Here is a 27,900-nt window from a genome sequence, read left to right as displayed (position 1 = left end):
TACGATAAACTGTGTCAGATACAGTGACACCCATTCACAGATGTGTAAAGGTTTAACGATGATGTATGGTAGACTGATAAGAGATAATGAGACAATGGGTTCACAACATTAACAAGGTTCAACAGTCATGTACGATAAACTGTGTGAGATACTGCGACACCAGGTTCAGAGTGGGGAGATGTTTTAACGGTAAAGTACAGTAGACTTTGGCATATACTGTGACACTGAGTTCAGGGCAGTAAGAAGGCTTAATGGTCATGTACATTAAACTGAGGGAGATACTTTAACACCAGGTTCACAGGAGGAAAAGGTTTAATGTTTATGAACGGTAGACTGAGGCAGAAAATGTGAGATGGATTCCACAGGAGTAAGAAGGTTTAACAGTGATTGACTTAAAACTGTGTCAGATACTGTGACATCATGTTCACATTGGGGAGAATGTTTAACAGTGATGTACGGTAAATTGAGATGGATACCGTGACACCGGGTGCACAGTGGGGAAGAGGTTTATCAGTGATGTACGATAGACTGAGATCAATACTGTGACACCAAGTTCACAATAGTGAGAAGGTTTAACGGTGATGTACGGTAGACTGAGGCAGATACTGTGACACCAGGTTTACGGGGAGAATGTTTAATGGTGATATACTGTAAATTGAGATATATACCGTGACACCAGGTTCACAGTGGGGAGAAGGTTTAACGGTGATGGACGGTAGACTGAGGCAGATTCTATTACACCAGGTTCACAGGGGGGAGAAGGTTTAACGGTGATATACTGTAAATTCAGATATATACCGTGACACCAGGTTCACAGTGGGGAGAAGGTTTAACGGTGATGGACGGTAGACTGAGGCAGATTCTATTACACCAGGTTCACAGGGGGGAGAAAGTTTAACAGTGATGTACGATAGACTGAGGCAGAAACTTTGAGACAGGATTCACATTCGTGAGAAGGTTTAACATTGATGTACGATTAACAGTGTCAGATACTTTGACATCAGGTTCATATTGGGGAGAAGGTTTAACGGTGATGTACAGTAGAGAGAGGCAGATACTGTTACACCAGGCTCATTGATTTGTTCATTTATCGTAATTATAAACATTAACTTCCAAACATTCCATAAATTTCAATTCTAATCAGATTTTGTTCATTTAAATAGGTCACCACTAAAAGCCCAAATCGTTTGGTCTCTTAAGTCGACTGCACAAAATGAAATTCTTTACCTGGGTTTGGTTCAACGGCACTTCAGTCTGCTTCATTATTTTTTCAGCCCCTCGTTTTGTGCTTAATGCTTTGCCCACCCGATTCGCCAAATGGGCATCCAACTCTGTCTTCTCAGCTTGACCCAACGTCTCCTCTGTAAACTTAAGCAAACCAAGGAGACCAAAGTTAAAATTTTCACATTGGCATTTTCAAACACAAAAATGACGCTGTGAGTTGCAATTTCACATCAAAATCCCACTTGCTAAACTTGCAAGCAACTGAATTGCATCCAACAGCTGGAAAATTGCAAGAGAACTGCTTGGTTAAAGCAAAAATTCCACCCAGTCACCCCATTAAAGGCCTCCAAGTTAACAACAGATAGCAACCTGAAAGTTAAATACAAAGATCTGTATCAGGAATATTAACAGGCTTTAAAAAAAAAATCATTTCCACTATTGAAAGAAAACTCCTCAGGGAACACCAGGCTCTTGTTGAACAATTCCTGTTGTATTCCTCAAAATGGTTTGAATCTTGATTTCAAGCAGAGTCATTTGGTGAGATTGTTGGTCCAGAACAAACCCTGCCCACACACTCCCTTAAATACCTGCAAAGTCGTGGCTCAGCTCTGCTCCATGCTAAAGCTATCAAGCTTTTCTGAAGAGATAACAGACTTCAGATGCTGGTACGTTGAATCACAAAAACATTAATTCTTCCCTGAACAACAAACCTCTATCTGAAAACCAACAAGAACCTTCCCGAGTGGTAAATATCAACAAGACATAATATCATGTAACCGTACATGTCTTTGACTGTACTAGTTGGAGTACAGAAGGATAAGGGGGACCTCAGAGGCATTTAAAATGCTGGAAGGCCTGGACAGAGTACATATGGCAAAGATATTTCCATTGGTAGGGGATTCTAGGACAGGAGAGCATAATTTCTGGATAAAAGGGTGTCAATTTAAAATAAATGTGGAAAAATTGATTTTGTCAATGGGTCGTGAGACCCATGTGAGGTCATTGGATGTATTTAAGGCAGAGATTAACAGGTATTTGATATGTCAAAGAATTAAGGGTAACGGGGAGAGAGCTGGGCAGTGGGGCTGAGTGGAAGAATGGTGGAACAGACTCAACGGGCCTACTTCTGCTCCTATATCTTGTGATCTATATCCTGCTGGAGACCTAGACAACCCTCCTCTTGCATTCCATTCTTAGAAAACAGTCTGCATCGTGGTTTTATGTCACATGAACCCATTTCCGATTGAATCCCATGTTACAAATAACCCAATGGAAATTCTGCATTGAGAGGACTGCAGCTTCCTCATTTTAAAAATTGTTATGGAGCAGCTCAAATGAGATTTCTTGCTTCTTTATTTGAAAGGGTTAAAATAGAATCAAATAAAATAGGAGAGGGAAAAGCAGAAGAATTTATGTACAACTGGGAATCAAAATTAATGGTTGGTGATAAAAATACACAATTGTTGAAACATTTGATTAATATATGGAATAAAATAAATGATGTAATTGGTGTAAGTGGATGTACATCACCCAGAATTGCTTTGATTCAAAATCCTCATTTCTTTTTCAAAGGATCATCAATTTCTGGATAGCGGATTTCGTAAGGGAATTATAAATGTTGAAGATTGTTATGAAAGGGGTCAATTAATGTCATTTGAGCAACTGAGAAATAAATATCGTATACTCATCGCAAGTTTTTTTGCTATTTCCAACTTAGAGCATATTTGAAGGATAAGTTAGGACCAACCATGTTGTACTGAAATAGAAATTCTTTATAAGAGGAATTGTTAAAAAAAAATATTTGATGATGTCATCTTTATTACAAGTAGGAACTTTTAAATGAGGAGTTCATAAGTTGAGACAAAGGTGGGAAATGGATCTGAATAATTTAATTGATTGGCAAATATGGGGACATCCATATAAGGATCTCAATGCAAGACATAAATTAGTTCAGTATAATTGTTTTTACATCAGTCATGTCAGCAGATGTCAGCAAGGATTTTATCTGAAAGCTGCACCTCGAGTCAGGTGATTCAGGCTATTGGATTTGAAAAGCTCCTCAGGAAGCTGATTTCCAATAGAGATCACATGATCCAGGGGAGTTGCATTAATTCACTTCAACTCAGCAGTCTGGAACTATTGACCAGAATTCCACACTGCAGCAGTGAGGAAGGAATTCACAACTAGTTTTTTTTCCACAGTTACTTCTTTCACCAGTGAAATTGAATAGAATAAAATCAGAATTATCAGATCAATGTTTTAGGTGTGGTGAAGATGTTGCAACATTCTTGCATTCAACTTATCTTTGTCCTAATGCAAGATCTTTTTGGGGAGAATTACAATATTAATGGAACAAGTTATAGGAGATATTTTTCCGCAGAATCTGACCTTATTTTTATTCGGAAATATTGAAGGAACAAGGTTCATCAGTGATGTACGATATACTGTGGCAGATACTGTAACACTGGGTTCACAGCAATGAGAAAGGTTAACAGTGATGTACAATAAACGACAGCAGATGCTGTGGCATCAAGTCAACAATGGGGAAAAGGTTTAATGGTGATGTACGATATAATATGGCAAATACAGTGTCACTGGATTAACAGTTGAGAGATAGATCAACGGTGATGTACGGTAGACTGAGCCAGATACTGTGACACCAGTTACACAGTGGGGAGAAAGTTTAACAGTGATATACAGTAGACAGAGGCAGGTACTGTGACACCGTGTTCACAGTAGTGAGAAGGTTTAAGAGTGATGTACAATAAACTGTGGCAGATACTGTGACAACAGGTTCACAGTGGGGAAGAAGTTTAACGATGATTCACGTCACACTGTTGCATATTCAGTTATACTGTGTTCACAGTGTGGAGAACGTTTAATGGTGATGTACGGTAGACTGGGACAGAAACTGTGACACTGGGTTCAGAGCAGTTAAAAGGTTTAACAGTGATGTATATACAGGATCACAGTGAGGTGTAGGTATAATGGGGATAGAAACATAGAAACATAGAAGATAGGAGCAGGAGTAGGTCATTCGACCCTTCGAGCCTGCTCCGCCATTCAACGAGATCATGGCTGATCTTAAAGTTCTGTACCCCGTCCCCGCTTTCTCTCCGTAACCTTTAATACCCTTATACTGAAGAAATATATCTAATTCCCTCTTAAATATATTTAATGAACCTGCCTCTACTGCCCTCTGTGGCAATGAATTCCACAGATTCACCACCATCTGGGTAAAGAAATTCCTCCTCATCTCGGTCCTAAATGGTTTGCCTATTATCCTCAAACCATGGCCCCGGGTTCTGGATTTTCCCATCCTTGGAAACATCCCATCTGCATCCATTCTGTCCAGTCCTGCCAGAATTTTATATGTCTCTATGAGATCCCCTCTCAATCTTCTAAACTCCAGCGAGTACAATCTCAATTTGCTCAATCTTTCCTCATAAGTCATTCCTGCCATTCCAGGTATCAGCCTGGTGAATCGCCTCTGCACTCCCTCCATTGCAAGAACATCCTTCCTTAGATAAGGTGACCAAAACTGCACACATTACTCCAGGTGGGGTATCACCAAGGCCCTGTACAGCTGCAGTAAGGTATCCTTGTTCCTGTACTCAAACCCTCTTTATATGAAGGCCACATACCATTTGCCTTTTTAACCGCCTGCTGTACCTGCATGCTCGCCTTCAGAGACTGGTGTACAAGTACCCCTAGGTCTCTCTGCACTTCCCCATCTCTTAATCTATTGCCATTCAAATAGTAATCTGTCCTCCGGTTTGTATTACCAAAGTGGATAACCTCACATTTATCCACATTATAGTGCATTTGCCATGTATCTGCCCAGTCCCTCAATTTATCCTAATCACACTGGAGCTTCCTGACCCCCTCTTCCGTGCACACAACCCCTCCTAGCTTAGTGTCATCTGCAAATTTGGAGATATTAAAACCAATCCCCTCATCCAGATCATTAATGTAAATTGTGAACAGCTGGGGTCCCAGTACAGATCCCTGTGGCACCCCACTGGTCACCGCCTGCCACTCAGAAAACAAGCCATTTATCCCAACTCTCTGTCTTCTACCTGCCAGCCAGTTCTCAATCCACATCAATACTTTGCCCCCAATCCCATGAGCCTTGATTTTGGAAGCCAGTCATTTATGCGGGACCTTATTGAAGGCCTTTTGGAAGTCCAGGTACACCACATCCACTGGCTCTCCCCCATCTATTTTACCTGTCACCATCTCAAAGAATTCCAATAGATTTGTCAAACACGATTTACCTTTTGTAAATCCATGTTGACTCTGTCCGATCCCTTCTCTGCTAGTCATATGCTCCGCTATTACCTCCTTAATAATGGATTCCATAATTTTGCTCACTACTGAAGTAAGGCTCTACGGCCTATAATTCCCTGCTTTTTCTCTACCCCCCTTTTTAAATAGTGGGGTAACATTAGCTACCCTCCAATCCATGGGCACTGATCCTGAGTCTATTGAGTTCTGGAAAATAATTCTTAAAGCATCTGCTATCTGAATGGCCACTTCCTTAAGTACCCTACGATGTAGATTTTCAGGCCCTTGGGATTTATCTGCGTTCAATCCCATAAATTTCTCAAGACCATGTCCTTAGAGATACTGATTTCTTTCAGTTCCTCCCTTGCATTAGTCTCTATGTTTCCCAACATCCTTGGGAGGTTATTTGTATCCTCTCTTTTGAAAACAGAATGATTTCTAGAATTGATTATTTTTTAATTTCAGCACATTTGCAGGATAGAGTTACATCTGTGGATTATAAGGCAAGACTGGTTTCGGACCATTCATTATTATTATTAGAATATCAGAGTTGACAGGATGTTCAGAGAGCTCCAAGATGGAGATTCAATATGATGTTACTGCAAAAAATGGAATTTATTAGTTATTTAAAACAACAAATTGAGGTTTTTATTAGTAATAATACTAATTCTGTTTCTAGTCAATTTGTTTTATGGGATGCAATGAAAGCTTTTTTACGAGGTCAAATTATTAGTTATGCTTCTAAAGTAAAGAAAGAGAGAATTAAAGAGATTGAAGATTTAGAGAAAAAGATAACTGTTACTGAAAAAGAATTTCAAAAAAAATGCTACTGAAACGCAAAAGAATCAGTTAACTAATTTAAAATTTAAATATAATGAATTACAAACTTATCGGTTTGAATGTTTAATGAACCGAACTAAACATAAATTTTACGAATGGGGTGAGAAATCTTATAAAGTTCTGTCATGGCAGTTAAAAAAGGAACAATTATGTAGAATTATACCAGTAATTAGAAAGAAATCGGGTATTAATTTTAGTCAAAAGGAAATTAATGAGGAATTTTGTAATTTTTATTAAAAATTATGTACTTCAGAATGTAAAGATGTAACTGAGGATGCTATAGATTCTTTTTTGAAAAATATTAAATTGCCACAATTGAATCAAGAAGATAGACAGGAGTTAGATAAATCCTTTACAGAAAAGGAAATAGAAACGGCCATAAGAGATATGCCAAATGGAAAGGCACCTGGTGAAGGTGGGTTTTCTATAGAGTTTTATAAAACTTTTTATGCTGATATATTTCCTATATATAAGGATGTTTTACAACAAATTTATGACACTTTTCGATTACCCAAGTCTTGTTCCAATGCAATAATTACAGTTATACCAAAAAAAGATAAAGTTCCTTTACAGGTTTCTTCTTAGTTTTGCCAGGGTGGGGTCCATACAGGAGCCTGATAACAGCAGGGAACCCGTGGAAGGGGATGGAGGGCATTCGATTGTGCACCAGCAGGACAATGCTGAGGGTACGGATTCCCTCGGGCTCTCGAGGGTAGAAAGCGCTGGTTATTCCAATGGTTTAGGTGAGGCAGGGTCCAAATTAGAGCTGGCGCAGGTCATCAAGGGTCGACATAACAGGTGCCTGGAACTGTCATGAGGATACTAAGGGCTGGTAGAGGTAGGTAAGGAGGGGGTAGTTGTGTTCCGACGAGGGATTGCTGAGTGAGAGGCCACATGGATGGGACTTTGAGACAAGGGGCCTCTGACTGTCCAGGGATGGGGCCTGTAATTAGACCCGCAGACATCCAGCACACAGCATCTTTGACCCACTACCATCAGGAAGGAGATATGGAGGAACAAAATCAGGCTGACAGGCAGGGAAATAATTTCTTCCCACAGGCCGTGAGATTGACAAAGCAATGCGAGTTGAATGGGTCCGTGGAATGAAAAGGTTGAGAGGGATATGGACTGTTTGCAAGCAGCTTGGCCATCAGAAAAGATGGGCTGAAAGGACTGTTTCGGAGTTGTCTATCTGGACCAGTCTTTTGAATTGAATATTTAAAAAATTCATGACAGGCTGGACTATCATTTTAGATGGTGATTTTAGATTGACACATGCAGCCCGGAAACAGGCCTTTTCAGCCTATGAGCCACAACCACTCAATTACACCAATGACCTACAACCCCCGGAACATTTTAAATGGTGGAAGGACCAGGAGCAACTGGTGGAAATGCACGCAGACACAGGAAGAATGTAGAACTCCCCAGAGACAGTGTCAAATTTGAACCCGGCTTGCTGCCCCCTTAACAGCGTTGTTCTAACCGCGACGCTAACCTTGCCACACTCAATGATTCCCAGGATTCTTCATCCTACTTTCCATGAGCTGTGATTGCTACCAAATCCAGGGCCCTTGTTTCCCTGAGGCTCTGACCCCTCCCCAGTGACTCTGTCCCCAATGCCTCTCATTGGCCGGATGATCATCACTCTCTTTCCTGGCTCTCACCCAAACTTTTTCACCCCAATTCCACCACCTACAACTCCTTTGTCATGTTCCACCCATTTACCCATAGGACCAAGTGTAACGAGGTGGGGGCAGGTCCAGGCTGTAGTCACATAGCTTGTCGAAGGACAAATGAGAGCAGAAGTCCTGAGGCAAGAGGTGGAGAGCAGTGTGTACTGTGGCAGCCAGCTGTACAGGGGCACAGTCTCCAGGGTGTGGGGAGAGAGAGAGGACTCGCTCAGATGGGACAGATGTCCCAGTGCAAAGGTTTAGGGAACTCCCCAGCTCGGTGAAGGACTGGGATGCTGCCACTGGCAAGGAGATTGGACCTCTGCCCTCTCCATATCTCCACCGTCTTGGGGTCTTAGGAGTAGCACAGGTTCTAAGGCCTGTCGGTGGGGGAAGGGGAGGTGCAGAAACTGAGGTGAGGCAGTTCTGATGCGTGATCGATTTGAGATGGGCCAAGTGAGAGTATCGGTTCAGTGGGAGGACAGACATGATGGGGAATGGGCCTTTGGGACAGGCCCAGGGGAGGGCTGGGGCTTCAGGATGAGTCTTGTGGGGAGGCGGGGGCTTTGGGGACCAGCCAGTGAAGGACAATGGCTTTGGGAATGGACCTGGCGGGGGTCAGGGGCTTTGGGGAGGGAAAAGTGGGGAATAGGGTTTGTGGGAGGACCTGTTGGACAAAAGAATTAGTGACAGACCGAGTTGGGAATGGTATTGTGGACGGACTCAGAGGGAGATTGGATTTTGTTTGGACCCGGTGGTGATGCGATTGGTAACGGATCCAATGGGGGATGGTATTGGGGACTGATCCGGCGGTGGACGGTATTGGGGTTGGACCCAGTGGGGGAAGAGATTAGGGATGGATGCAGCGGGGGAATGGATTGGGGATGGACTTGTCGGGTGACGGGATTTTGGATGGACCCAGCTGGGACAGGATTGGGGATGGACCCGGCAGGGAACGGTATTTGGGACAGATCCAGCAGGGGACGGTATTGGGGTTGGACCCAGTGCAGACGTGATTGGGGATGGTCCCGGCGAGGGATAATATTGAGGATCGACCTGGTGGAGAGTTTTGGAGATGGACCCGGTGGGGAATGGACCCGGCAGGGGACTGCATTGACTCCGTCTTCAATGCCTGACACAATCTTTACCGGATGATCACAGCCGGCTGATCACCGCTCCCTTTCCCAGGTTTCACCCAAACTTTCTTACCCCAATTCCATGACCTACAACCCCCTCGTCATGTCCCACCCACTCACCCACAGGGCCAAGGGTAATGAGGAGGGGGAAGCTCCTGGCTGTAGTCACACAGCTCATTGAAGGACAAGTGGGAGCAGGAGTCCTGGGACAAGAGTTGAAGGGCAGTGTGTACTGTAGCAGCCAACTGAATTGGGCCACATTCTCCAGGGTGGGGGGAGAGAGAGGCCTGGCTCAGATGGGTCAATTGACCCAGTGCCAAGGGTCAGGGGATTCCCCAATTTGGTGAAGGTATGGAATGCTGCCACCAGGAAGGAGATGGATCACTGCCCTCCCCACATCTCTACTGTCTGGGTGTCCCAGGAGCAGCTCTGATTCCAAGGCCTGTGGGTGGGGAAGGGGGAGGTTCAAGAACTTGGGTGGGGTAGTTGTGATGGGTGATCGATTGGAGAGGGTCCCAGTGAGGGAACCGGTCTGGTGGGAGGACAGACCTGATGGCGATGGGCCTTTGGTTGCAGATCAATTGGGGTGGGGGTGCGGGGACGGGCTGGGCATGTTGAGGGACAGTGGCTTGTTTAAGGCCTTGGTGGGAGACAGGAGCTCTGGGGACAGTCCAAGCAATGGGCGGAGCATTGGGGACAGGCCCAGTGGGGGACAGAGGCTTTGGGGACGGGACTGGTGGGGGATAGGGACTTTATTGACAGGATCGGGGGTGAACAGGGTTTTGGGGACGATCTCAGCAGGGGAGGGGTTTGGGGATGGGCCTGGTGGGAGATGGGGGCTTTGGGGATGGGCCTGGTGGGTGACAGGGGACAGTATTGAGGATGGACCCAGAGGACGGAGACCACCCCTGGATCTCCGGTTCACCATCGGGTCACTCATCTTGGCCCACGGACCTGCTTTGATCTGCGGGAACCTGAATTCGATGCAGTTGAGGTTCATCTCCCAGATATGCTCCTCGGCTGAGAAACCACCTTCACCTCTGGCTCGGGGTGGGGGCAGCAGGAGGGTGACAAGGGGAGGGGATACAGTGTATGCCTACCAGGTCAGGGACATAGGATGAGCCCAAGAACTGGGGTGGTGGTGAAGGCTGAAACCTTCGGGGCATTTAAGAGTCTCTGAGTCACATGGATGAAAGAAGAATGGAGGGTTATGAGGGAGGAAGGGGTTAGTTATTTTTATTTTGGTTGGAATACATCGGTCGGCACAACATCGAGGGCCGAAATGCTTGTACTGTGCTCTCGTGTTCTACGTTAAACCTGTCAGTCTTTCAGCAAGCGGAGATGTTGGGGAGGGAACGCTGCCAACTGGCACATTCCAGGCTGCAGGAGTACATGCTGAGGGATGGATGGAGGCTTGGCACAGCCAAAACGAAGGCACTATGGGGATGGATCATAACCCTCTCATTACCGGGCATTGAGAGGCTGAGACCAAGGGGAACTCCTCCAACAGCAGAGGGGAGCTGTAACCACACGGTATCTGAGTGGTGGCAATGAAGGTAAAGAGAGACGTATGCAGCAATGTGCAGTGAAGGGAATATCTGGATACAACAGGAGGAGGAGAAAAGACTTGGAACGGTCTTCCTCTTTGGAAATAATTTGTGAATAAAGTCAATTTCGCTGAGTGGTGGGGGGTGGGTGGTGGTAGTGGGATGAGAAAAGCCCTACTCAGTCAACTTTACTTCATGAGATACTTTCTCCGATCCAGGAAATCTCTTCTGCATCCACTCCAAAGTACAACCTCAAATTTATTACCCTTGGATAGCACAAGTACGACCTGATAAAACAGAGTTCTTGGGGTAAACACACGCAAACACAGAACCAAGCCCTCACACAACAGACAAATAATACATGTGGAGCATGTCCAGAAAAATAACTCACTATTGTTGAATATATAGCAGAGTGGAGGAGTATTTGTATGAGCAGCTCATCAATTGTTCCACGTTCTCCCTGTTTGGAGGAAGCAGCTGTTCCTGGGCCTCGTGGTACCGGCTCTAAAATTCCTGGATCTCTTTCCCAACAGGAATAGCTGGATGATGCTGTTGGCCGGGTGAAGGGGTCCTCGATGATTTTGTCAATGATCGTAGTGGATCACATTGATATTTGGGGTGGTGGGGGGGTGGGGGGCAGGAGGGTGTCCCCAGTGTTGCTCTAGGCCTCTTTAGGTCCAGTGGAATGACCTCTGATCATTTAAAAAAATATTTATAAATCCACAAAGAATTCACACAATTAATAATAATACAAATCAAATATAAATACATGTTAAAAGAAAGAATAAAGAAATCCCCCCCCCCATAAACCACCCCATCCCCCCTCTATCCCCGTGCCAAAAGAAAAAAGAAGAAAAATGAGGACAAGGGACCCCCCAAACAGGAGCGCCGATTACTTTAATGTTCCTTTTCATAAACTGAGGCCTTAAGGAGAAAGGGAATGTCAGAGTTTCATTTAAATATTCACACCCACCCTTTGTAAATATGGGCTCCATATTCTTCCACAATATATGGTTGTTGCGGCTCACTAACCGGGATGCAAACCAGTACACAAGATGGCTGACGAACGCAGTGACTGAGCAGATCCCACGAGAACCAACAACCTTCGTCCCAGGTGACATCCTGCACGGCGGGAAGCAATGAGCAATGGCAGGAACACCCACCAATCCGAGGCTGGCTCTGCCGTCTCAAAAGACCTGTCCTCAGCAGTGGGAGAGTATATAAGCAGAGCTGCCAGTTCAACAAACCAGTCTTCGACTTCGACTTCTTGGGTGTGTATCGTTCATTCCACACTTCACGGTAAGTGTGGTGGATATTGTTGCGAAGCAAGAGACTTTAACCATCGACCACCTCAAGCCAGCAAATTGGTCTCCACTCAGCCCCCATGACGCAGATATAGGCGATCAAAAGCAGCGAACAGCGCTCCAATCACTGGTTCTGGGGAGGTGGGGGATCATGCTAACTGGGATCCTCCCTGTACACAAGATGGCTGACGAACCTGATGACCACGCAGAGTCAACAGGGACCAACAACTTTCGACCCAGGGGACAACCCGCACAACAGTAATCAACAAGGACAGGAATACTGACTAATTGGAGGCCGGCGCTGATATGACATAATTCCAGTCGACAGCAGCAGGGAGAGAATAGAAGTAGAGCTGCCAGTGTAATAAAGGAGTCTTTAACTTTGTTTTCTTGAGTGTGTGTCCTTCTTTCCACCCTTCACAGTAGCGCGCACACTCCAATTTCACATCGAATGGTCTTGCTCATCTTACATCAGGAGTCATGTGTCCAGTTTCCTTATCTGAAGAATGAGAAGTGCACAAATATTATCAGATTTGTTTCTGGGATGTTTTAACCGGGTGATAGAAGGAAAGTTTGAATATGGATCTCTTTCTCATTGGAAAAAAAGAAGATGGCCTTACAACATTATGAGAGGACACAGCAGCAGGGATCGAGAGAGGATAATGCAAATGAGCTGAACACCAAGTGTCACAATTTCCCAATAACCGATCAGCTGCTTGGACTTTAAGAAATGTCTTCAATGAAAATGTAATATCCTTGGAATTCTCTACCCTGTTAAAGGATCATTTGAAATTGGGATCCATGGACATGTGATGAGTTTATTGTCATACACATTCGTAGAGGGATCAGATGCATCGAACTGAGATGCAGATACTTTGAAAAAAGTAACAGACATTAAATTGGAAGCGGTAATTAATTTGAAGGAAAGATTGAGAATAAATAATCTCCCTTGTATTTCTTCAGATCAGAGGAATCCTGGAGCCAGGACAAAGTGATCTTATGAAATCTAAGGTTTTGATTGTTGTTGGGGTAGTTGTAAATGGATGGGCTGAAGGGGCTCCTGGGATCATCCTCAGCCGCGCGGTCCAGGGAAAACGGGCGACCAGCAGCCCGCTGGGCCCCACCTGGGAGTGGTGTTTGAGTGGAGCCGAGGCGTCGGTGCGAGGCCTGATGGCGCCGACAGGGCGAGGCCGCAGGCCGCGAGGTAACTTGCAGAGGGAGGGGGCGGGGGCAGGGGCTTGGCAAGTCTGGTTGGCGCATGCGTGATGACTTAACGCATGTGCGGCTGATTTGGATGTGCCGACAGGGCAACTGAGCGAACCCTTTGCGCAAGCGCATGCGCACAGAAATTAAGATGGCTGCCCCCAGTCGATGGACCCCGAAGCGCTGAGTTAATCCACACATTTTGGGTCTTTCGTGTCCTGTGTCTCTGTTCTCGTTTGTCAAATCATTTGATTTTAAAAATAGGCTCTAAGACTTCAGGGCTCCTCGCACGCGGTAAAAACCCCGACTTGCGACCATTGTGGAATCTGATGATCATTTGGACTCCACTACGGTCGCAGGTCGGGGAGGACCTGTCGGGGTCATTGGGTCGCTGAGGAAGGGATGGAAAACCAATCCATTTTTCTTTGCTTCCCAATGCTCATAGAATGTGTCTGATTCCATCCGTTGTTCCTGTTGTAGCATCACATTCTTCATCAAGTTAGATGTTATTTTTTTTTAGTTGTGTCACTTGAACAATAATGCTCCAATCCTTCTGATCCTGACGTACCATGTGTCTAAAATGTAATGTTTCTCAGTTACTTGTCCGAATGCCTTGAAAAATATAGGGACTTTGGTGTTAATAATACAGAGTCAAGATTTCACCAATCCTTTTGAATTTATGATCTCTGGGATTTCTGGTCATGTTTTCCATTTAGGTTGGTTTATCTTGCAGGCTTGTTTGGTTGCAGCAATAAGAAGTTATCGATTTGTAGCATCCGCTGCAGCAGCGCTACCAAATAAAGAGATGTCCACACAAGGTGAGTGTAAAACAAAGACTGGCTTTACTGTTTTAAATTCCCCACGTCTGCTCGCTGGCCCGGCCTCTTCTGGTGACATATCCCTGACTTCCAGAAGTGACGTTGTTGCATCACTCGCTGGCAGCTACGCAGAAGTGTAGGGCTCCTAAGCCCATATATGGTGCTAGGCATGGGCTCCTTATCGGTAGTGAAGGGGAGTCCATGCCATCTTGGACTGTCCAAGTGTTGCAGTGATTTGGCTTTTTTTCCTCGCCCCGTCACTTGGTACGCTACATTCTCAATGTTTTAAAGGGGGAAATTCTTTCAATGTTTCATTCACCTTTATTACAGAATTCTTCCTTGATTATCTGTGTAACATTGAATGTTATGGGTTTTCATGAACAGGGATCATGATTTTACTCCTAATTTGGTGAGCAAATGGATGGGACATTTTTTACTAATGCCCCAAGGGAATCAAAATAAAAATGAAATGATATAACTAGGAAGGTTTGTTGACGCTTTTTTTTAAGCAGGATGTCAGAATGATTTTCATCTTGCTTGCTTAATTAAAATGTGATTTGTCAGTTCTTAATGGCAGCTGCCATATTGGCATTGCAAGGAGAGATGGGAAATGGGTCAGGTCCTTGGTGGTCCCAGTAATGCAACGTAGAAAGATGTCACGGGGCTGAATGTGGTTTAGGGAGGGTGAGGGTATTAATTTTTAGGAAACGTATGTGGCCAGCCACCTATCAATATTTTTTGTCAAACAGAAACTGCTGCTGGTAGAAGCCATTTCCTACTTTGAACAGGCCCAATGTCAATATCCAAGCACATATTGTTAAGAGCCCATAGGATCCCAAAACCCAGCAGCAAGAGACATTCACCAAGACAAGTGGTTTTTAAAACAGAAGTTATTTTTAATCAAATTTAAACATGAAATTAGAATTAAACTTTAAATTAACTCTATACTTAACTAATCCAAATGAACCCCCTTCTAATTCTAAGCGCACATGTTTGTAATGTGTATAAATTTAAGAAAAGTTCTTTGGTTCAAGGTTCAATCTCACTTCTCCTTCTTCCAAGTTCTCTGGATGCCCAGCCTCCCCCTCACCCTACAACTCCCCCTTCACCCTCCCCCTTACCCCTGCCTGGCCCCGCCCCCTCCCCTCATTCACCGCCCCCGCCCCCTCCCCTCATTCACCTGCCCCGCCCCCTCCGGGCTCCTGCCCCTCCCATCCCCCTCCCTCTCCCTCATCCCCATCCCCTCCCCGCCCCCTGCACCGACCCCTCGGCTCCACCCAAACACCCCGCTGGTACCGGCCACTCCTGGGTGGGGCCCGGCGGGCTGCGGGTCGCCCGCTTGCGCGGCTGAGGTAGGTCCCGGCGCTGCCGCCAACTTCATCCCATTCACACCCGCGGCGACGCGACGGACCCCGAGCAGACGACGCCGCCACCAACGTCCCGCCTCCTCACAGCAAGAGCCAATCAGCCCGCGAAACCGCCCATCAATCCAACCCGACTTTAGCGTCCAATCCCATAGCGGCCTCACCCAATCAACCCATTGGCTCGCGCAACTGAAGCAACCAATCAGCAAGCGAGCGAACACACAGGTGAACCCAATCAGCATCGCAAGACAGAAATCAAAGGCAGTGAAAGGAGCAGGAGACCTTTCGGCCCTTCCACTTACAACTACCCCAACAACTCAATCTAATCCTTGGTAAACACAGGATCACTTTGTCTTGGCTCCAGGATTCCTCTGATCTCAAGAAATACATTGTACCCCAACTGCAAGGGAGACTATTTATTATCAAACTTTCCTTTATATTTATTACCGCTTCCAATTTAATGGAGGACACAAGTGGTTGTGTCAGCCAGCTGGACCGCCTTGGGGAATCTCATGGAGCAGGCAATCTTGGTGAGAAGGTAACTCATCCCGCGGGAGGCCGGTAGTGACCCTACAATGTCATTGTAGATGTGGCTGAACCTATGTGGTGCTGGCTCGAATGTCTGGCATGGTGCCTTCACGTATGTCTGTATTTTGGTCATCTGGCAGAGTGTGCAGGCCTTGGCCCACTGACAACCTGTTTTTCAAGGCTCAGCAAGACCAACCGATTGACCACCATTTTGACAGTACTGATGGCCGGGTGCGTCAGATTGTGCACCTCATCATAAAACTGCCATCTCAATGCTGTCGGCACGATGAGGTGGGGTTTGCCATTGGAATGTCGCAGGGGAGCGTCTACTTACCAGGATCGATGTTAACATCCTCCAGCCTGAGCCTGGACACTGCTCTCTTGCTTGCAAGGATCTCAGGGTCATCCTGCTGTCCCCTGCCGAGGGCTAAGTAGTCTATTCACTGGGACAGGGCCTGGATAGACTTGATTGCGGGGATGGGGCAGTGCGTCACCCATGATGTGTTGAATGTCGGTAGTGAACTCAGACTCATATGAGAGGAGTCGCTGCTGCTTGGCCGACCACAGGTCCAACACTTTATGGAAGGCAAAAGTTAATGGCTTCTGGTCCATGAAGACACTGAATTGTCTACCTTCCAAAAATACCTTAGGTGCCTGACTGCCAGGTACAGCACCAATTGCTCTCAGTCAAAGACGCTGTATTTGAGTTCAGGTGGCCAGAGATGTCTGCTAAAGAAGGACATGGGCTGCCATTCCCCTTTGATGAATTGCTCCAGTGCACCCCCTACTGCTGTGCAGGAAGCATCTACTGTGAGAGTGGTGGGTGTCTCTGGCCTGGCGTGTACCACAAGGGTTGTGTTGGCCAGTGCGTCCTTGGCCTTCTGGAACGCCTCCAAATCCTTTTGTCCCAGGTAATGTCTTTACCTTTCTCCGCATGATGTGGGCAACGGGGGGGCGTGGCAAGATGGTGTAAGGATCAGACGTGCCTTCCAGTCCTCTCCTGACTCTATCTTAATGTTTTGTCTAGAAATGCCCATTAAAATTCTTTAAAAGTTTAGATAACTTCAGTGCTGTTAATTTAACTTATGATGGTAAAATTGGTGGAAAAGAGCAAAAAAAAAACGACAACAGATTATCAAAAAACTACATTTTCCAAAAGTTCAAGTTTTGGAGCCTACCTACAGGAAAGACATCGAGACTCAGCGTGAAATGGATCCCAGGAGAAAGGTACAGCTTTCGGATGTAAAGTTCAATATTACATCGGTAGAGCCCTCTAAAGTGGGCGCCAAACAGCCTTTAGAACAAAGAGTTACTCAGGTTCGCACATGTGCAGTACCATCTGACGGCAATGTTATGAATGAACCACTTGTAGTAACATCAGTTGAAGTACCGGCTGGGGAAAGGCATTTGTCAACTGTAGCGGTGGCACTGCAAACTGCACCTTTTGAGATAAAAGAACCTATCCAACTTGATGGACTGGGGAAAACCCCGGCCAGCGTCCTCCAGTCATTGCTGGAGAGGCTGTGGCTGGGGTTTCCACACGCAGCTATACTACAAGGAAGGCAACCAGAATGAAGGAAGCAAAAGAAGACCCTTTGGTTATGCAGAAGAAGTAGGAATCTGTTGAGCCAGAATCTCTTCCAATTGAAAATATTCTTGTGAATCTTGAATCTAAATGATCTTATACAATGAAGGGATTATCCAAGATTATGACTGAACTTGGTACTAGGTTTAATACTCTGTGGTGAAAATACATTCTCAACAGATGGCTGAGTTTGGAGCTTTTAAGCTTGAAGTGAGAGATAAATTTAATTTGTGTGAAGAAGATATAGACGAAATACGAGATCATGTTTCAGATGTGACCAAAATGGTCAAAGACTTACAAACTCAAAATAAAAATTTGGTGAAAAAGATTGATTATTTGGAAAACCAATCCAGACGGAACAATATAAAGATTATTGGTTTGCCGGAAGGAATGGAGGGACCAGACCCAAGAAAATTTTTTACTGAATGGATTCCGCAGGTGCTGGGTCAAGAACATTTCCTGGAAGGTATAATACTGGAACGTGCTCACAGAGGCTTGCATAGAAGACCTATTTCAGGTCAAAGTCCAAGACCTGTTTTGGTTCGTTGCTTGAATTATTACGACAAGAAATAATTTTACGAGTGGCTATTAGAAATGCACAACAGAGAAAATCACCCTTGATGATTCAAAATAATCGAGTTTTCTTCTATGCGGATTTGAGTCAAGAAGTTATGTTCCAATGACGGGAATTCAATTCTGCTAAAGAGTTGTTGTGGAAGAAAGGTTATAAGGCAACCTTTAGATATCCAGCTGTTTTGAAGGTTTTTCAAGATGGTTGCCAACCAAAGTTCTTTGATTCTACAAAGGAAGCTATAGCATTTGCTCAAGAGCTGCCAATTACTCGGTTTCAACAGAGACGTAGTCCGCCGCGATCTCTAAGGAGACAAGAGATGGAAGAAAAGAGCCGTGCTACAAGAAGGAATGGTTGTAATGGTGACTCGGCAGTTGGAGCTGATTAAAAGAAGAGTTGTTTTTTTTTTAAATTTTTTTTTTAAATATTAAATAATGATGATGTTAGTTTAAGATGAAGTGAGAGTTGGGGGAGAGAACTGGATGGGCACTATTTCCTGAAAGTCATCTGCTACGTATGAGTTATCTCACACCCATTTTTTTGGGAGTTACCGCATTGCGCGGTTTAGACGGGAGGGGGTATTTTTAACCTCCTACCTGTTTTTTTTTCCTTTTTTTGTATTATTAGATTAAAGAGTTAAGGGTTTTCTTTTGTGTTTATAAAAAAAAGCATAAGAAAGTATTTGATTGTTTAAAAAACTAAAAATTCATGTGGTTTTTTTTGTAAAGTTTATTCAGTAGATAAGGAATATTTGAAATTTAAATGTGAATGGGATGGATAAGTTTTTTTTTAATATTTTTTCTTTAACTTTAAGGTGAAAGGAGTGGTAATTCTGGTGTATATTATTTTGCTATTTTAGTTATAGAACGAAGGGAATAATGGTGAAAGTTATAAATTGAATTGTACAATTCTTAATGAGGCTTGAATTTTGTTTGTGGCTTATGCTCCATTTGTTGAAGATATAGATTTCGTTGCAGATGTATTTTTATATTTGGATATCTGAATTTTAACGTAATGATTGGGGATATTTAAATGTGGTTTTGGAGCTTTTATTGGGTAATTATTCAAGGTTAAAAGGGAAAAATGGTGGAAGAGTACCAAATTTGAATTGTACAATGTTTAATGAGGTTGGAATTTTGTTTTAAGATGGCAGTTTATGTGACTAATATGATGATAGATGTGAAGTTAGTTGATATTTGGTGAAGGTTTATCTCTATTGAGAAAGTTTTATTTTTCATCTTTTTTTTTCTCATGCTACAATTTTTTTTAAAGAATTGATTATTGTTTCAGAATTTTTGATAGACAATGTTACTGATTTTACTAATTTTTTATATTAAGTTTGTTAATTATATGTTTCATCTTAACTCTGTTAATTATATGCATTTAAGTTTGATTTAAATATGTTTTTTAAGTCTGATATCTTAGTATTAATTACTTTTCTTTTTGTTAGTATTTTAATTGGTTATGTTTTTGTTTTTTTTGTAAGTGGGTTTTTTTCTCACATATATTATTAACTTTATTAATTCTTCACTCTTTATTTTGGGGGGGAAGGGGGGGTTGGACTAATTTGAGTTGGGTTATTAATGTGTAATAATTATTGGGGAGGGTATAGTTTATTTAGATTACTGATACTGTATTGTAATTTTATTATTTTGTTCTTAATTTTTAAATGTAATTCTATATATTATTCATGTTATAAAATCTTAAATAAAGTTTAAAAACAAAAAAATGATGTCGGTCACAACCGGTATGAATCAGTGATAAAAATTAATCGTACCAGTGAATTCTTGCAGCCCCTTCATTATGTGGGGTTTGAGGAAGCACTTAACAAACTCTACCTTTTCAAGCAGGGTTTAGTTCCGTGCCTGTTGATTTGACCCCCAAGGAAGTCGAACGTTTCCAACCTGAACTAGCACTTAGCAAGGTTTATATCGTAAGTCCAAATTCCCGCAGCCAGGCGCACAGTCACATTAGACGGTCTCTGTTTAGCTTCATTGCCACCACTTTGACATCTTGTGGTTACTGCCACCCTCTGCTGTTGGAGAATATCCTCCTTGATCTCAGCCCCTCAATGTAACTAAGAACCCCTAAAATGTCCCTAATGTTTTGGCCTTCATCACTACTCCTGGCAAGGCATTCTTGACACCCACAACTCTGGGTAAAAGAAAATACCCCTGATATCTCCCCTAAATCTTCCTCCCTTTGCTTTAGACATATGTCTTCTAGTGTTTGCTACTCCCATCTGGGTTTCAGGCAAACTGAAGGGCATCTTTCACCGAGTTTCTGGTTTTCCAGCAGTTCTGGATGTCTATCTCTGGATTCTCTGCTCCGTGGACCACCCCGCAGTATCCCATCTAGTCCTGGAGTCTCTGTGTCAGCAATGCTCTGCTGACCACTGCCTGATGGCTTTGTGGTCAAATGTGTTTGTCTATGAAACCGTTCCCAGGAAGGTAAAGGGGCAAAGTCCTGCTGACTGGAAAATTGTGCAGCACCAGGGCCAGGCCAATCTTTCGCAACACCTGAGCCAGGTAGAACCTCAGCACAGAGCAGCATTTGGTGCCCTTGCACTTTGGTTACAAGCACAGCCACACACAATTATGGTCATGCTGGTTACACCCTTGTCCCCATTGATTGATGATGTACACGGTCCTTCTCCAGACTCTATCCATTTTGGACCCCCACATGAATAGGAAATTTGTTTTGGGAATTGACAGGGTGGTGGTGTGGGGATGGGCCAAACCTGGCCCACGTGCAGCAGGACCGAAAGTTCCTTGCACATTGCACCTGATAATCAGGTTTTACCCGAATGACAGAGATGGGTATCTGTGTGGTTCTCCCTGTCTCCTGGACCTGGGGGTCTTTGTACTGCTCCCCATCTCCTTAAGTTGGTGCTTTGTTCTCCACCACCCCCACAAGAAATCCAAGACCCCTGGATGGAGGGCAGAGGCGCAGAGAGATCAGTGAGAACATGGGTAGTTTCAACAGGGTGGGGTCCATCCAGGCGCCTGATAACAGGAGGAACCAAGTGGGAAGGAGGATGCAGGGCATTCGATAGCAGGACATTGCGAGAGAGTGGATTCCTCGAACTCTTGAGGGGAGAAGGCGCTGGTCGATCCATCGGTTTAGGTGGGGCAGGGTATAGACATGGCAGCTGACTGGAATTGTCAGCGGGTTACTGAGACCTGGGAAAGGAGGGGAAGGAGGGTGCAGTAGTGTTCTGAGAGTGCTGAGGGAGAGGCAACATGGGTGCCACCTCAAGGCAACGGTCCCCTGATTGATTGCAGGGATGGGCTCTGTAAATAGACTCATAGATATCCAGCACAGAGCATCTTTGTCGCCCTGCCATCAGGAAGGAGATATGGAGGAATAAAAGCAGAGCAGCCAGGGAGGGAAATAGCATCTTCCCACAGGCCATGAGATTAACAAGGCAACATGAGCTGGATGGGAGCTAAGAATGAAAAGGGTGAGAGGAATATGGACTGATTACAACAGCTCAGCTAGCAGGAGAGAGGGGCTGAAGGGCCTGTTTATGTTTTCTCTATCTGGACCAGCTTTTGAGTTCAAGCTTTAAAAAACCCAATCATTTTTAAATTTAATATCAATGGTACAGAATGAATCAAGAGACAAGATGTCTGTCCAGCAGCAAGCGTCGAAGGCACTTCCTGAAATGGAGGCTCTGAAACCACAGGGAGGTTCTGGACGGAAAGAGGCCCAGCTTCTTCTGGAAGGAGGAGAGGAGAGGCAGGGGAAATGCGGGGGAAGGGAAGGGGAGGGGAGGGGCTAGGGATGCCGTCCACCGTTCACCTCCCCTTTCCTCTACCCCGTTCCCCTCCCCTTTCCACTGCCCGTTCCCCTCCCACATCCCCTCCCCCTTCCAGTCCCCAGTTCCCGTCCCCCGCTCGCCTCCCCCATTCCCCTCCCCCTTCCCTTCCTCCTACTCCTAACCCTAACCCCTAACAAAATCCTAAACCTAACCTTAACACAACCGATACCCCCTACCACCACTCCACGTCCCCTAACTCTACCCCCACCCCATCCACTAACCCTAACTTTATTCCTACGCCTATGCCACCCCCTAACCCCAACCCTAATGCTACCCACCATCCCCTAACCCCAAACCTCACTCCTCCTCTACCCCCCTGCTCCTACCCCCTTCCCCTATACCTAACACAAGCCCACTTCCCCGAACTATAGACGTAACCATAAACCAAGATATAGCCCTACCCCATGTCTCCTAACACTAACCCTAACTCTACCCAACTTCCCCAACCCTAAACTAAACCATATCCCTATCCCTTACAACCTACCTCCTTCCCCTAACCCTACCTCCTACCCCTTCCCCATACCCGCACCCCCTACAACTATCCCCTTCTCCTAACCATACCTCCTACACCTTCCCCATACCCACACCCCCTACAACTACCCCCTACCCTATCCCTTACAACCTACCCCCTTCCCCTAACCCTACCCCTTCCCCATACCCGCACCCCCTACCACTATCCCTACCCTATCCCTTACAACCTACCCACTTCCCCTAACCCTACCTCCTACCCCTTCCCCATCCCCGCACCCCCTACCACTACCCCCTACCCTACCCCTTACCACAACCCCTACCCTTACCCCCTTCCACTACCCCCTTTCTCCTACCCCCTTCCCCTCCCCCTCCTTCCCCTAGGTTAGGGGTAGGAAGGGGAAAGGGAAGGGGGAGGGGAAGGGGAGGAGGAGAAAGGGAGGGGAAGGGGGAGGGTTAGGGGAGGGGATGGGGGAGGGGAAGGGGAGGGGGAAAGGGGAAGGGAAGGGCGGAGGGGAAGAGGGAGGTGAAGAGTGGAGGGCTGGGGTTAGGGCATAGGTGTGAGGGCAGGGGAAGGGGAAGATGAGCGGGAGGGGGTTGGGATGGAGGAGGGGTAGAGGAGAAGAGGGGAAGTGGGTGAAGGGACATGGAAGAGGCAGGGAATGGGGTTGGCAGGGCCAGATGGATACGACGGGGAGGGGTTCAGGCCATCATGATGTTGTCCATCCTCTGTTCAGCTGGGATGTGAGGTTCTTCTGGACTCGTGTCTCGTCTCTGAGATCGCTCCTTCTCCTGGGAAGAGAAATACGAGTGATAGAGATACTGTCTCTGAGGCCTGAACACATTGACTTTGGAGGGTCCCAACACTTCCCCCATCATCCCCCCTACTCCTGAACCCTCCCCTCCCTCACACCAGTACTCTCCATTTTTCTTGAATTCCTGTCCATATTAAAATCCTTTTCATGCCTTTTTTGGACAAGCCTCCGCTACTACCCCGACAATGCATTCCAGCCACCCACTACATTCTGTGTGAATAAAATGTACCCCTCACGTCTTGCCTAAATTTCCCTCAGCTCACCTTATTTAGACGTCCTCTGGTATTCTCGCCCTAGGAATGCACACAATATTCCAAGTGTGGTCTGACGAGAATTTTATACATCTGCAACGATACCTCTCGGTTTTTGAACTCAATCCCCTGACTCCTGAAGGCCAGCACACAATACACCATCTTAAACTCCCTCTCAATTTGCACAGCAACCTTGAGTGATATATGGAGCAGGATCTAAATATTTCTCTGTCCTGCACACTGTTCATAATCCTGCCATTAACCAAGTGCTCTGCCCACACATTCTTGTAATCCACATTCAATGAAGATATTGGTCTATATGAAGCTACTTTTAATGGGGCTCCAACCTTCTTTGGAATAACTGTTATTCGTGCCCTTGAAAATTACTCTGGAAATAAACCTGGACCGGTTGCTTATTTAAGTACATCTGATTTACAGGATTGAACTCCATCTGTCACTTCTCTGCAAACTGGATGACCTATGACAATCTTCTACACTGTCTACAACATCTCTACCTCTGTGTGATCCCCTGACGTACCCACCCTTCCACTCCCATCATCATTCATAAAAATCACAAAGAGCAGGGGTCCCAGAGCAGATCCCTTTGGAGCGCCACTAGTCATTGTTCCATCTACTACTACCCTCTGTTTTCTGCAGACAAGCCAATTCTGAATCCACACAGCCAAGGCTCCATGGATCCCATGCCTCCAGACATTCTGAATGAGGCCTCCGTGGGGATCTTGTCAAGCACCTTACTAAAACCCTCGTGCAGCACATACAGACCTTGACCTTCATCTATCTCCTTTGACACCTCCTCGAAAAACTCAATTTGACTCGTGAAGCAGGACCTGTTCCTCACAAAACTATCCATGAGTTTCCCCTGCATGTTTGGGCATTGCCCTCGGCCCCAGAATCTGCAGACTTCCTGGCGAGTCCCTCCCTTACCCCTTCCCAGAGCTTCCGCATCCATTAGAACATCAAGCATTGCTGCCCAGTACAGGCCCTTAGGCCCATAAAGGCTGTACTGACCTTTGTAAATGTTCTCCACAACCTTTACCTGTACCACACCCATAGGAACATAGGAAGTGGGAACAGGAATAGGACAAAAATGGCCTATCGAGCCTGCTCCGCCATTCAATACGATCATGGCTGATCTAATTTATGACCAAACTCGACCTACCCTGCCTTCTCGCCATATCCCCAAATTCTCTATCATGTAAAAATTCTGTTCCCTTACATCCACATGCTCGTCTCAGAGACTTTTATATGTACCTATTCTACCAACCGCTACCACTTTCTCCGGTGACACATTCAAAGCTCTCACAACTCTCTGCATAAAAAAAATCTCCCCTCACCTGAAGCGGATGCTCTCTGAGATTTGCACCTGACACTTTAGGAAAGGTTTCTGGCTGTTCATTCCATCTAAGCCCCCCACAATCTTATTTAGAATAAGTTATTAAGCTGTGGAAGGGGCAAGTTGGGAGAGGGAGGAGGGGAGAGAGCAGGTGGGGGAGGGGTGAGAGCTGGTGGGGAGGGGACAAGGCCGTGTTGTGGAGAGGGATCAGGACCGCGTTGAGGTGGTGAACGGACAGACATGGGTGGATCTACCTGCCGAAATAAAGGAGCATTAAGAAGGCCATCTCGGGATCTACCAGCATCTTCTGGGGCTTGATGTTTCAATGGAAAACACCCTGAGGATGGAAGTAGGCCATGCTCTGCTACAGCTGGTACATGAACATCTGGCAACACAACGATATAACATGACCCACTCTGCCTCCACACTGGCCGGGTCTATATCCTGAGGGTAAGGGGAGGTGGGTGAAGGGCCCCTCCCTGCCAATCAACATCCATCCTCATCATCCTCTCCACCCCTCTCCCCTCACTACCCTTTCTCTCCTCACCAATACCCATTGAGACCCTCATGCACCCTTCATCGATATCCAGTCCCCAGCGAGACTCAGCCAGTAAACTCCTTCATATCCTCCATCCCCACCATCCAAGCTTGCCCCAGTGGACAACTTGACCACCCAGACCCACAACCACCTTGATGTAGATCATGGGAATGGGCTGCTTGGCCTTGTTGAAGTGCTGGACCATGCAGTGAACCGTCTCGGGAACATAGTCCATACCCAGATTCAAATAAACCTGCTCTTCCTCTTGGACACAATACAAACATGTCAGCTGGATTTACCCTCCAAAACCCCGTGCCTCTCCCAACAGGAGTGCCAGCCCCTCCTGCTCTCTGTAGGCCTGATGCCCCCACTGCTCAACACAACATGGCATGAATCCAACGGCTCAGCGAGCAGAGCGTCAACAGGCCGTAGTGGACCCGTCCGCTGCCCCATCATTCGGCTTCTGGTGAGACTGCACAAAATGTGCAGCTCTGACCGCCCTCCCTCGTGAGGCAAGGATTCACCGGGGGAGAAAAACCATTGACGTTTCGAGATGAGAAATGTTTGCAGCCGGGTGTTGGCTGGGGTCGAACATGTGGAGGCTGAGTTGTTGGGACGATTCAGAGCAGGCGTTGATTTGGAAGCGCACCAAAAGGTGCCAAAAGTGAGTTTTGGGGGAAAGTACATTCGTGAAATGAATTGGGGAAACAGACTGGAGGGGCTGAGTGGCCGAATTTGGCGACCTTGTCTTGTGGTCTTGGCTGCTGCTGTCTGGAGTTGAAATGGCAAGAGGTCATGAGTTAATGGGTGAGGAGCAGGGCAGCCAACATCAAAGAGTCAGCACTGGTCAGAGGGGCAGGATGGAGGCAACAGAGAGGCTGCAGCGAGACAGATCGATTGAAGGAATGGGGAAGGTAGCAGCAAATGATATGCATCAGAGTGAGGGTGGGGTGGGTGCAGGTGGATCTTACCTTGACTACAGAGGAGAAGTTGAGAAGAGGGACAATGATGGTGTGATCCAACTTTCGCACGATCTGCAGTTTGCCGTTCTATGGCGAGAGAAGAACATCAGCAAGGCTGGGCGATGGGTCGGGGCCCTGAGGGGCAACTTGTCCAAGTTGAGGGGGGAGGCGGGGAGGAGATTAGTCAAGAGGTCAGAGGTGGGGAACTCCAAGGGAGGCCGAAGTGGGGGACTTTTCGAGAGTCAATGGGGGGGCACTTTTCGTGTCGCTGGAGTGGGGACTCGTCAGGGGGTTCAATGAAGTATCATTTCAGTTTTTATGATTGTTTTCCCAGCTTCTACTAAACAATGAATTTGCAAAAAATCTTTGATATTTGCCAGGTGAGTGTGTGTGTGTGTGTGTGTGTGTGAGTGTGTGTGTGTGTGTGGGGTGGGGGGTTGTGTGTGGGGAGGGGGGCTGCTGTTGTGGGTTTGTGTGACTTTCTCTGTTTCCAAACCCCATGGCTGCTTTGGTCTCTGTCAGATGCTCCTCTTTCCACCCACCCTTCAAAAATGTGTTTGGGGTGTTTGTCAATTGTGTGTAATTGTGTGAAACGGGCTCATGTGTCGCAAGGGCCTGTGAACGTGCTGTAGGCCCTAAATTTAAATATCAGGGTTTTTCATTTCCACACAACTGCTCCTCCCCCTCACCTTGAATCTCTTGTCTTGCAAGATCTTCTTGATGGCAATCATCTCTCCGGAGTCCACCAGCCTTGCCTGGTACACCACACCGAAAGATCCATTGTCGATGATTTTAACATCTGTGCAGGACACCACCTTGGGGACGTTGGGTCCATGACACGGTGTGGCCACCTCTGTTGTGACCTTATTGCCATGTCCTCTGGGGCAGAAGCAGCAGCATTTACACACCCAGAGGGTACACAACAGGTCATTTATCCCAACCCAGCCTTGCTGTCCAAGTTAGTCCCTACCCCTCCCTCTAACTCCCTTCCAAGGGTCACCTAAATGTCAGAATTGATCCTCTGGTGGTTCGTTCCAGCTCCTCTCAGTAGAAATATTGCCACCCCAGGTCCTTCTATGATCACTCTCCTCAGACTGAGGCCAGTTCTGCAGCCGTTCACTTTGTCTACAACCCTCCCTCCATGAGAGGATCGGGTCATCCTTGACCTTCAGCACGTCCCGGGGAGATGAACCACTCTGAACCCTACCATGGGTTTAGCAGAAGCCCTCCACATTCCCAGAAGCTCAGCAACACCGTGATCTTCCATGATGCAAGCGAGACCTCGTCGCCTGAGGGAGCAGGTGGTGCGGAGAGAGCCCCACTCTTCACCGCTCAACTCTGTTGGGTCCGCCGCAGCAGAAACACTTTCTAGCACCTTGATCCAGGTCCACTGGGGGAAAGAATCCTATCCCGGTTGGGGGTGTGTGGGGGTGTATGCAAGGGTGGAAGGGATCTTGTAACCACGGGGGGGGGGGTGGCGGGTGGAGGAGCGGTCGTGTCTCTCAGTGGACAGATCCCATTCCAGGTGGAGGGGGAGCTCTGTCCCATTTCTGTTGAAAGGTCTACTTTCCATCCCCCTCGCAACTTCTCTTCTCCCTCAGACACCTCACAC

At 46.2% G+C, this 27,900-nt stretch overlaps 2 long non-coding RNA genes across 2 annotated transcripts; both read right to left on the bottom strand.

Annotated features, from left to right (window-relative positions):
* Nucleotides 1-1,285: 1,285 nt before the first annotated feature.
* LOC138745354 (uncharacterized) lies at nucleotides 1,286-12,245 on the bottom strand. Its single transcript, XR_011346205.1, has 3 exons — nucleotides 11,678-12,245; nucleotides 11,096-11,396; nucleotides 1,286-1,368 (listed from the first exon to the last, which is right to left on the bottom strand). It is a non-coding gene; the product is annotated as an uncharacterized lncRNA (long non-coding RNA).
* Nucleotides 12,246-22,645: 10,400 nt separating this feature from the next.
* Nucleotides 22,646-27,400, bottom strand: LOC138745353 (uncharacterized). The gene is made up of 3 exons (XR_011346204.1): nucleotides 26,978-27,400; nucleotides 26,298-26,375; nucleotides 22,646-23,160 (listed from the first exon to the last, which is right to left on the bottom strand). It is a non-coding gene; the product is annotated as an uncharacterized lncRNA (long non-coding RNA).
* Nucleotides 27,401-27,900: the final 500 nt, after the last annotated feature.

Source organism: Narcine bancroftii, chromosome 11, assembly GCF_036971445.1.
Source record: "Narcine bancroftii isolate sNarBan1 chromosome 11, sNarBan1.hap1, whole genome shotgun sequence".
Taxonomy (NCBI): Eukaryota; Metazoa; Chordata; class Chondrichthyes; order Torpediniformes; family Narcinidae; genus Narcine; species Narcine bancroftii.
The sequence above is the reverse complement of the archived record's forward strand: the minus strand, read 5'-3'. Positions and strand labels throughout refer to the sequence as shown.